The sequence below is a fragment of the Lissotriton vulgaris genome, chromosome 1_1 (genome assembly GCF_964263255.1).
Source record: "Lissotriton vulgaris chromosome 1_1, aLisVul1.2, whole genome shotgun sequence".
Classification (NCBI taxonomy): Eukaryota; Metazoa; Chordata; class Amphibia; order Caudata; family Salamandridae; genus Lissotriton; species Lissotriton vulgaris.
This window is the reverse complement of record NC_141685.1, coordinates 469,211,231-469,223,253: the sequence shown is the minus strand read 5'-3', so window position 1 is coordinate 469,223,253 and position 12,023 is coordinate 469,211,231. Positions and strand designations below refer to the sequence as shown.

The 12,023-nt window shown below is 48.4% G+C and overlaps 1 protein-coding gene across 1 annotated transcript in view; it reads left to right on the top strand.

The window, feature by feature from the left end:
- C1_1H1orf141 (chromosome 1_1 C1orf141 homolog) overlaps positions 1-12,023 on the top strand; it is a 268,263-nt gene that overhangs the window by 134,620 nt on the left and 121,620 nt on the right. The gene's annotated exons all lie outside the window — the stretch shown is intronic.

Below are 12,023 nucleotides of genomic sequence, written 5' to 3'. Positions count from 1 at the left end.
CACATGGCCTATATTTTTACAAATGTATGCAGCATTTGTATTCACTTCATTGTTCTATCCTGATTCTTACGAGTAGATTCAGGGCACAAGTCCTAAAAAAAGAAGTGGGGGGACTCTCCAAGGTAGGCGTGGTCACAGGAAGTGACATCGCAACAGGAAGTGACATCACGACAGGAAGTGACATCACGACAGGAAGTGACATCGCATGTAAGGCAGATCTATCATTTGCGTATATTGCAAGTTTTAACAATTGAAGCTGCTTGGTACTTAAGCCTGTGACTTAAGGTCCCTGTATGGAGGAATTAGCAGCCCAAATGTGGATGAAGTTTGGCGTACAACTACATTAGTCAAGCCATTAAGTGCTGTAAGTTAGGCATACTAAAACATGGGACCATGAACAAAAGTAGAATTAGTGTATTGAAAAAAGCCGAAGAAAAGCACATACTAGAAACTACAATAGTGATTATCAAAACTATAAAATGTATTACGCTACCTAGAACACGACATTTACATTTATTAACAAGTATATTACACTGTGACCATGAGAGAAAAAAATGCAAGGTGCACACTTACAGTTAAAGCCTGATACTCTGTACATCTGTTATTTCAGACATTATGGGAGATGTTATATTGCCACAGGATGTCTGGCCATGGAAAATGTGAAAAAACACAGGAGGTACTCTCAGTCTGGGTAAGGGAAATGGACCCAAATGGTGTCCAAAAATGCATGCAGACCACTCAGTTGATCTTACGAGAAGACAATATTATGTCAGAGAGGAGATGAAAAGGAGAAGATAGAGAGTCTTTAAGACTAGAAAACAGTACCCATCAGCCCACTCAAAAGCGGAATATCGTCATCTGGGTAGTGGGAGAGAAGGTGTCCTATAGGCTCATCCTCAGCCGAAGTCTGAGGTTGCCTGATCGTGGACCCTTTAGGTCGAAGCATCCAACCCACAGAAGACAGGTTGTGAGCAGACAGGGCAAAAGAAAAAGTTGCAGTGCAGAAAATAAAGGAAAAGTGCTCCTAGTGGTTAAAAATGCCTAGTTTGATGACATAAGGTAACTTTATTGGGTTTGACCATCAAATTGGCATCATTAAAAGCAGTATGCTGATAGCATGGAAAAAATGTTTTGCTATCTGTCATGAGTGTTACTTGGTCGACATGTTTCAGCCTTTAACGGCTTTCTTCAGGACCATGATGAGCTACCGCAACACATACTTATCGTGAATAAAGACCAATCTCCCATGGATTCAGAGGAAAAAGGTGTATCTTCTCCCTAAATGAAGGGAGAGAAAACCTCACCTCGCCTGGCAACTGCTCAGGTAGGGAGGAGGCCACGCACTCTCCGTCGTTGCCTCGGCTCAGTCTACAGACCCGAGGCAACGACGGAGAGTGCGTGGCCTCCTCCCTACCTGAGCAGTTGCCAGGCGAGGTGAGGTTTTCTCTCCCTTCATTTAGGGAGAAGATACACCTTTTTCCTCTGAATCCATGGGAGATTGGTCTTTATTCACGATAAGTATGTGTTGCGGTAGCTCATCATGGTCCTGAAGAAAGCCGTTAAAGGCTGAAACATGTCGACCAAGTAACACTCATGACAGATAGCAAAACATTTTTTCCATGCTATCAGCATACTGCTTTTAATGATGCCAATTTGATGGTCAAACCCAATAAAGTTACCTTATGTCATCAAACTAGGCATTTTTAACCACTAGGAGCACTTTTCCTTTATTTTCTGCACTGCAACTTTTTCTTTTGCCCTGTCTGCTCACAACCTGTCTTCTGTGGGTTGGATGCTTCGACCTAAAGGGTCCACGATCAGGCAACCTCAGACTTCGGCTGAGGATGAGCCTATAGGACACCTTCTCTCCCACTACCCAGATGACGATATTCCGCTTTTGAGTGGGCTGATGGGTACTGTTTTCTAGTCTTAAAGACTCTCTATCTTCTCCTTTTCATCTCCTCTCTGACATAATATTGTCTTCTCGTAAGATCAACTGAGTGGTCTGCATGCATTTTTGGACACCATTTGGGTCCATTTCCCTTACCCAGACTGAGAGTACCTCCTGTGTTTTTTCGCTATATAAGTTGGGGGACTAGGTACCTATTCTGTCTATAAACCATTTCCCCTCAGACCCTCCAAATACTCTGTATATTGTTGGCATGGAAAATGTGAGACAGCTTATATCATTGTAAGCTATCAATTAAAAAACGACCATGCGTCTGCATATCTTTTATTGTGCTGGGCTGTAGGATCGACCTTTTTAGATTGATTATCATCTGCATGACGATGAGCAATCAACCACCTGTTCACATATGGCACTGGATTCCAAAGAGGAAGAGGAGGACCCATGAGGTTTATGAACATTAATGATGAAAGGCGTCCGATACCAAGGCAGTTTCGTATGGGTGACATTACCAAGTTAATTGTGTTGAAACCCCTTTCGCAGTCACTTGAACTCACAGGAAGTGTGTTTATCGCCCTCAAAACAGGTTGCAGTTGCTCTGGAATGTCATTACCACCATTATCAATATAGTCTCTGAAGCCTTCAGATACGCCTTTGTAATTAAGACAGAATCTCCTGCACAGGTTTTGCAGTTTCTCCTCACCTTCAAACCATGGGCTCTCAATGTCATATGTGTCATGAACACATTTTCAAAACGCTACAGGAAAGTTTGACTGCAAGATTTTGTATACATTACAGGTTCCCAGAGAGGCTGCTTTCCACGATCGACAATGACTATTACACACAGTAGGGCTCCATATTCACGTTATTCTATCGATGAGTGTTATATGTTATCTCCCCACCTATTGTAAACTAGCGACTCTGTATTAAATAGTTTTGTCCCAGCTGCCTCTCTCTAGCTGTGGCTAGATTTATTTATTTTATTTATAAAGTTTTATATAGCGCGAACTTGATCCCGAAGGATATCAGAACGCTTTACAATTAGCAGCAAAGGTAACAAATCAGAACATTAGTCTAACATTGGGAATCTTGGCTGAAGACAATGGAGCTGCCGGGGCATTAACTTGGGTCAATGCCTAAATTTTAGATATATTAACTGGCCATTGTATTTATTTTAGCAGATTTATTTATTTCTATTTATTTTAGGAAATGTATTTAGTTTTGGTATATTTTAGTTTGACTTATTTGCCTTCATTTACTTCAGTGCAACAAAATATAAACATTGCTTTACTTTTTATTAATACTGTTTATTTTTGTGATAGTTCCTAAAAAAAGGGCAGATTATGACTCATGCATTGTAATGGTTGTTTCCCCCTTTACAGAGACTACTTACTATAATATCGGGGTGGGCCTAGCTCATGATGTCATTTTGTGGGGACCCCTTGAAGAAAGCGGGCAGAACCTTTGCAAAACTTTGTGCCCCCCTATCCAGTAGTGCAATTATCCAAACACTGACAGGATTGAGCCTAAATAAAAAATATACTGACATACGTAATGCCAAGTCAGACGTCATCATGGAGTCATGTTTAAATGAACAATCCGGCACCATCCTACACCTCCCCATTCCACAAAATTATACAATTCAGACCGACAACACAAACTAGAAGGGGGCGTTGCTGTCATCATTAAACATTCCATGTGGAAACAGCGACACACGGAAGAACACACAAGGGTACACCATCATACTACTTACATTTTGTAGCCTGGTGTCAATTGTTCAATGCAGGGCTTAATTTGTGCCAGTGCTTAGCGCCGGCACTTAATTGGCAGGGCCGGGTCTAGTGGGACTCTGATTCTACACGCACGAGGCGCACAGTGCATGTAAAATGTTTTAATTTAACTTACAGCACACTTGCTAGTACTAATGCTTAATTAACTCCTCAAGTCTCATGCAGCCGCATCGCATTGTGTTTAGTTTTTCACATCTCAGTTTACCCTTAATTGTTCAGGATCACTTGAATAATGAAATATTCTGAGTGGGAGAGCTCTTTGGCAGCACTCTGCCAGGTTTCTCTCTCGTCACTCTCATGCTGCTGTGTTAAAGAGCCTCGGTTCTACCGCACAAAGAATTAGGGTGGCCAACTGGCATTGGTGCAAATTCAGGACGGTGAGTGTAAAAATTCAGGACAAAGGGTCAAAATTCAGGACACAAATTCAGGACAGGAGGTCAAAATTCAGGACAAAACTTCAGGACAATAGGTACGTTTTACAGACACATCAGAGGTCGCGCAATAGTATATAAGTAAGCCCAGCCATTTCCAAAAATATTCAACCATTTGCAAACCTATCCATCATGTATCCTTCCATCTATCATTTCACTCATCCATCCCCTCATCCATCCTTTCACTCATCCTCAATTATCCATCCATCCATCCACCCTTTCCCCCTATCCATCTGTACACTTATCCATCCACTCTTCATCCAATCCATCCATTCACTCATCCATTCAGCCATTTACCTTTTCACCAATCCAGCCATCCTTTCACTTACTAATCCTTCCACCCATCCACTCTTTTAGTCATCCATCCATCTTCCCTTTCTCTCTCCATCGACCCTTTCACTTAGCCTTCCTTCCATCCATCCATCCATCCATCCATCCACCCACCCATCCATCCATCTACTCATCCACTCATGAATCCATCCATTGCCCCTTTCACTCATCCATCTATCATTTCACTCCTTCACACATCTATTCATCCTTTTGTCCATCTACCCTCCCTTTCACTCACTCATCCATCCTTACACCCACCCTTTCACTCATATGTCTATTCATTCACCCTTGCACTTATCAATCCATCAATCCATCCATCATTTCACTCATCCACCTACCCCCCATCATCCACCCACCATCCACCCACCCACTCATCCATCCTTTCACCCACCCACCATCCAATCCACTGATCCATCCTTTCACCCACCCACCATCTACCCACCCACTCATCCATCCATCCTTTCACCCACCCACTCATCATCCATCCATCCATCCATCCTTTCACCCATCCACTCATCATCCATCCTTTCACCCACTTATCCATCCATCCATCCCTTCACCCACTCTCCATCCATCCATCCTTTCACCCACCCATCATCCATCCATCCATCCCTTCACCCACTCTCCATCCATCCATCCTTTCACCCACCCATCATCCATTCATCCATCTGTCCTTCCCCTCATCATCCATCCATCCACCCTTCCCCTCATCATCTATCCATCCTTCCCCTCATCATCCATCCATCCTTTCACCCACCCCCTCATCATCCATCCATCCTTTCACCCACCCCTCATCATCCATCCATCCTTAAACCCACCCCCTCATCATCCATCCATTCCCTCATCACCATCCATCCATCCCCTCATCATCCAATCCATCCACCCTTCCCCTCATCATCCAACCTTTCACCCACCCCCTCATCATCCATCCACCCTTCCCCTCATCATCCATCCTTTCACCCACCCCCTCATCATCCATCCATGCTTTCCCGTCATCCATCCATCCTTCCCCTCATCCATCCTTCCTTTCATCCATCCATCCTTCCCCTCACTCATCCATCCATCCATCCCATCCATTTATCCTGCCCTTCATCCATCCATCCTTCCCCTTACCCATCCATCCATCCCATCCATTTATCCTGCCCCTCATCCATCCATCCTTCCCCTCCATCCATCCATCCTTCCCCTCCATCCATCCATCCATCCATCCATCCTTCTCCTCATCCATCATACTTCCCCTCACCCATCCATCCCATCCATTTATCCTGCCCTTCACCCATCCATCCTTCCCCTCCATCAATCAATCAATCAATCAATCAATCAATCAATCACAGCATTTGTATAGCGCACTACTTACCCAAAGGGTCTCAAGGCTCTAGGGAAGGGGGGTCCGCTACTGCTCGAACAGCCAGGTCTTGAGTTGCTTCCTGAAGGCGAGGTGGTCCTGGGTCAGGCGGAGGTGGGTCGGGAGGGAGTTCCATGTCTTGGCGGCGAGGAAGGAGAAGGACCGTCCTCCTGTGGTGGCTCTTTGGATGCGGGGGACGGCGGCGAGGGCGTGGCCGGTCGATCGAAGCTGGCGTTTGGGAGCGTAGAAGTTGAGGCGGCTGTTGAGGTATCCCGGGCCTTGGTTGTGTAGGGCTTTGTATGCGTGGGTGAGAGTCGGAAGGTGATTCTCTTGTTGACCGGGAGCCAGTGTAGGTCTCTTAGGTGTCCGGAGATGTGGCTGCGACGGGGGATGTCTAGGATGAGACGTGCTGAGGCGTTCTGGATCCGCTGGAGTCTCTTCTGGAGCTTGGCGGTGGTTCCGGCGTAGAGGGAGTTGCCGTAGTCCAGACGGCTGGTGACGAGGGCCTGGGTGACCGTCTTCCTGGTCTCGGTGGGGATCCACCGGAAGATCTTACGTAGCATGCGCAGGATGTTGAAGCACGACGAGGAGAAGGCGATGACTTGTCTGGTCATGGAGAGGGAGGAGTCCAGGATGAAGCCCAGGTTGCGTGCGTGGTCTGTTGGTTGGGGTGCGCTGCCCAGGGCGGGGGGCCACCAGGAATCGTCCCAGGCGGAGGGTGAGGATCCTAGGATGAGGACTTCCGTCTTGTCCGAGTTCAGTTTCAGGCGGCTGTTCTTCATCCATTCGGCTACCTCTTTCATCCCTTCGTGTAGGTTGTTTCTGGCGGTGGCGGGGTCGTTGGTGAGGGAGAGGATCAGCTGGGTGTCGTCGGCGTAGGAAATGATGTTGAGGTTGTGCTGGCGTGCGATGTCTGCGAGGGGGCCCATGTAGACGTTGAAGAGGGTTGGACTGAGCGAGGAGCCTTGAGGAACGCCGCAGATGACTTCGGTGGCTTCCGATCTGAACGGAGGGAGGCGGACTCTCTGTGTACTTCTGGCGAGGAAGGAGATGATCCACTCCAGTGCCTTCTCCTGGACTCCGACGTTGCTGAGGCGCTGTACTAGGGTACGGTGGCAGACAGTGTCGAAGGCCGCGGAGAGGTCTAGGAGGATGAGGGCCGCTGTTTCTCCGATGTCGAGCAGGGCTCGGATGTCATCGGTGGCTGCGATCAGGGCGGTCTCGGTGCTGTGGTTTGCCCGGAAGCCAGACTGCGAGGGGTCGAGGGATCCGTTTGTCTCAAGGAAGGCGGCCAGCTGCTTGTTGACGGTCTTCTCGATGACTTTTGCAGGAAACGGGAGCAGCGAGATGGGGCGGTAGTTCTTGAGGTCGGTGGGGTCGGCTGATGGCTTCTTGAGTAGGGCGCTGAGTTCGGCGTGCTTCCAGCTCTCTGGGAAGGTAGCGGTGTCGAAGGAGGTGTTGATGATGTCCCGCAGGTGGGGTGCGATGACAGCGTCGGCCTTGTTGAAGACGTGGTGAGGGCAGGGGTCGGTCGGAGATCCGGAGTGGATGGAGTTCATCGTGCGGATGGTGTCTTCGGTGTTGATCGGAGTCCAGGAGCGGAGGGTGGTGGTGCGGGGCGGGGGTTCGGTTGTGGCGTGCGTCGGTTGAGTGCTGAAGCTGTTGTGTATGTCCGCGATCTTGTTGTGGAAGTAGGAGGCGAGGGAGTTGCAGAGGTCTTGCGAAGGGGTTGTTTCCGGCGTTGGGGTTGGAGAGCTCTTTGACGATGTTGAAGAGTTCCTTGTTGTTGTGTGCGTTGTTGTCCACTCGTTCCTTGAATGCGGTTTTCTTGGTGGCGCGGATGAGTTGGTGGTGCTTTCGGGTGGCGAGCTTGAGGGCAGCCATGTTGTCCGGAGTTGGGTCTCTGCGCCAGGTTCTCTCGAGGGCTCGGCAGTTCTTCTTGGAGTTCTTGAGTTCGTCGGTGAACCATGGGGCTTTCTTGCTGCCGGGTCTGCTAGGCGGTGTCCTCAGGGGGGCGAGGTCGTCTGCGCAGTCGCTGATCCACTTGGTGAGGTTGGTGGCCGCCTGGCTTGGGTTCGGTGTGCTGGTGGGAGGGTTCAAGCTCAGGGAGGTCGCGAGTTGGTCGGCTGTGATCTTGTTCCAGCTTCTGCGTGCAACCTGTTTCTGGTGGTGGTGGATCGTGGTCCTTCTGAAGCTGAAGTGGACGCAGCTGTGGTCCGTCCAGTGGAGTCCGGTGGCGTGGCTGGAGGCGATGTCCTTGCTGGATGAGAAGACGGGGTCGAGTGTGTGTCCGGCGTAGTGGGTGGGGGTGGTGACCAGTTGCTTGAGTCCCAGGTTTGCGAGGTTGTCCAGCAGGGTGGTGGTGTTGCGGTCGTTGTTGTTCTCCAGGTGGAAGTTGAGGTCCCCGAGGAGGATGTAGTCAGCAGAGCAGAGGGCGTGCGGGCTGATGAAGTCGGCGAAGTCTTCGCTGAATTGTGTGTGTGGTCCTGGGGGTCCATCCATCCATCCTTTCCCTCATCCATTTATCCTTCCCCTCATCCATCCATCCTTCCCCTCCATCCCTCATCTTTCCCCTCATCCATCTTTCCCCTCATCAATCATCCAGCTACCCTTCCACCCATACATCCAGCTATTTACATTTTCTCTCCATCCTTCCCCTCACTCATCAATCCATCTATCCTCTCTCATTATCCATTTATTCAATCTTTCATTCATCCATTCACCCTTTCACTAATTCATCCAGCCATTCACACATCCCTTCACGTACTTACACGCCCACCTTTCCATATTAATTTTGAGCTGAGCCCTTTTGAGAAGCGGCCCATCAAGAACTTCACCGTCGCTGTATTGGCCGTTCCAGGACTGGGACAGAAGCCACCCAGGGCGGAGACAGGATCCACCACAGGGGGGGACAAGAGCCATCACAGGCGGGGGTGGACTAGAGCCACAACATGCGGGACAGGAGCCATCACAGGCGGGGGTGGACTGGAGCCACAACATGGGGGGACAGGAGCCATCACAGGCGGGGGTGGACTGGAGCCACAACATGGGGGGACAGGAGCCATCACAGGCGGGGGTGGACTGGAGCCACCACATGGGGGACAGGAGCCATCACAGGTGGGGGTGGACTGGAGCCACCACATGGGGGGACAGGAGCAGGAGTCATCACAGGAGAGGGAACGTGATCCACCATGGTGGGCACAGGGGTGGGGATGCAGTATTCTAGTATCATCTTGGGCTTCTCGCCCCCTCCTGCACAAGACAACGAGAAGACAGGCTCTCTGTCCAAAATGCCATCCCCCACTGTGATATACAGTACTTACAGGAGATACTCTAAGAGAACTGATTGAACTGATTGTCCTCCATACTTTGTTAATCAGTGTGGGTGCGATTGTGCCATTTCTTTATTGTATTACATTATGCATGTTTGAAGAACCGAGGTTTGCTTACAAATTAGTGACAGTAATTAAGCTCGGTGAAGAGAAGCAGGTGCTGCCTCGGTGTAATCAGGGGTGTAATCTGGCCGAGTCTCGGATGTTTGGGGCCCTGGGTAGAAATGGAATGTGTGAGCCCCCCTCTAAATAGCAGATACAAGACGCATTCAGGGCTGTTTGCATGTGAATGGATGCCCCCTGCTCCTGAACCTGCAGCCCCTCCCTCTGTCACCTTCAAGCACCTCTTAACAGCTCATCAAGGGCTGGAGGTGTGAGGGTTGCCATCCCGCTGTGCCTCTACGGTGCTGCTGGGGGTCTGAGCTTTCATACAGCATCGGAGTCAAGAAGGGAGGTGGGGGCAAGCTGTGCCCGGTTAAAATTACAGACAAATGGTGGTGACCACCGGCGTGCTTGGTAACTTCCGGATTCAGCCAGCCACTCGCCCACCCGGAAATGCTTTATTAACTTTGTGCGCGCCGCGCTCCCGTTTTTTAATGGTGGACTCGGTTTTGATTTAGCAAGGTGGACGGCGTCCACCCTGAAAAACCCTCGGAAATAAGTGGGGGGATGCCGTCCACCCGCGTGGTACCCCGACTCGTGCCCTGAGTAGATTCTCAGTTATATGTGTGAGTGAAAAAAGCACAGGGCAAGGACATCAGAGACTGACAGTTCGTACTAGCACAGGAATTATACTGCTCAATTAGATAGAACTTCAGCATCAGGCAGCAGACTAGTTACACCAATCTTACATCCTCAAGCCGCAGACAGTAGCACTGTTCATATTATGGAAAGCTTTATCAATATAAATGACATAGTGTCTCCATACCAGTCATAACATAGGAGACGAAGCAGTAAGGGCCATATGTACTAAAACATTTTCCTATAGACATAGAATGAGTAAAACCCTTTGATACATCTGACCCTAAGTACCCTCTAGTACCAAGAAACGAAAATCCGCACTAAACATCCCCAACTCAGAGGGGAATTATTCCACAGATAAGAACTTGAAATATATTTCAGTAAGTAATAATTTTGTTTTCCTCATACAACTCACAGATGTATTTTCCCCTATCAACGGACCCCAGCAAACCATAACGAGTGCCTTTCTATCTGAGAACCATTGTGCAGAATGTTTAGACAATTAATCCAGTGTATGAGACTTACAGGCTTGAGGAGTATAATCATAAGACTTGAGTCTACCATTACCATCTAACCAGATTATGTAGGGACGCCACTATTTTCGTTAAGTCGCTAATCTGACTATTTCAGTCCATCCAGAATATATCTATGCCTCAAGCGTATGGTGTAATGGCCTGAGCTGCCAACTTTGGAGCAGGTGAGAACAAGGTTCAAGTCTCGGCATCGGCGTCAACATCCTATGTTTTTGAGCGGCGGTCATTTGTGCGCTGCGCGGCTTTTTTACAAAAGCCGCGTTACATGACGAGCTCAGCTCGTCATCCGCACACGCCCCCCGTGGCTGATGACGTGCTGAGCTCATCATCAGCATTGAAGGGGTTAATCATTCTGTGCCTATGATTCTGCACCTTGAGAACATCACAGGTGATTTACCATGCTTTACAAATTTGGAATGTGCTGATGAAAATAGCCATCCATTTCATTTATAGATCTCAGGTCTCGCAAGCAGTATAAAATTATACAAGCATGCACCTTATCATAGGCAAGCTACATAACAAGCATTGGCAAAACCCATAGGTCTGACCTTTGCAAGCTGATGTGTTGGTTATTGTTTTTTATTCTGAAAATGTGCCACAATGTAAAAAGATGCAAAAAAGAAAATATGCTGCCACCACAACGTGTTAGCCTGCATTAAAAATGTTAAATTGAAAAGAAAATAATCATTGCATAAACTTTTAGTAGAACACTAAGGGTGCTTCCTAACAGGCAGGTGTACTTGGCGCAGATGGAAAAACTCTTTAGTTTTAATGCACATCACAGGAAAACATTATTGGTGCAAAGAAAAGGTTCTGTTACCATTGAATTATTTTAACCTGAAGACATAGGGCCTGATTAGGATGGCGGGGAGACCGCCCCTGAATGGCTGTCGGTGGTGGTCTCCCCACCATCCTGAGCAGCTTTACCGCCACCACATTTTGATGTCGGGTGGAGGGATGGCGGTCGGAGAGACCGCCTGCCACGCATCCGATGGCCTTAAGGAGCCCGTAGGACCGTCGGAGGGCACTCCGATCCCTACAATGGGAGCGGTGCCTACCAGGTACCGCCGTAGGGATTAGGGTGGTCCCTCCCCCGCCAGCCTTACCATGGTGGGGAAAATGGAGAATAAAAATGGCAAATTAAAGTATTAGTCTACCAACCCTGTCTTTCGAGTGCACTTCATTTTTGGCAGATGGGCATACATGAATTTAGGGGGGGGGTATCACTCATAGTGCAAGAGAGCCAGTGGTTCAAGTGGGATGACCCATTGCTGTATGCTGTGGTGGACAAAATCAAAATGTGATTGACAGTTAAACAGAATAAGGGATGAAGAAGGCTGGCCTAATGTGCCTCTATGTATGTGTTTTGTTCAAGGTTTTTTTAGGGTAGCCAGACAGCTAAAGCTGTGTCCAGGCCAGAACTAAACATTTCAAGGGAATCAGCTCCCCAATGTATATGGAGAGGATGTTGCAAATAAGCATTCCTACCAACTCAGCAAGCAAAGGACAATTTATAAACATATGCAGAGCATTGGCCCTAGGCGTATAAAAGTTTGGGCATAATGCTACAATATCCTGCTGAATTGTAGAAAGCTCTGAGGTTTCCAGTAAATCC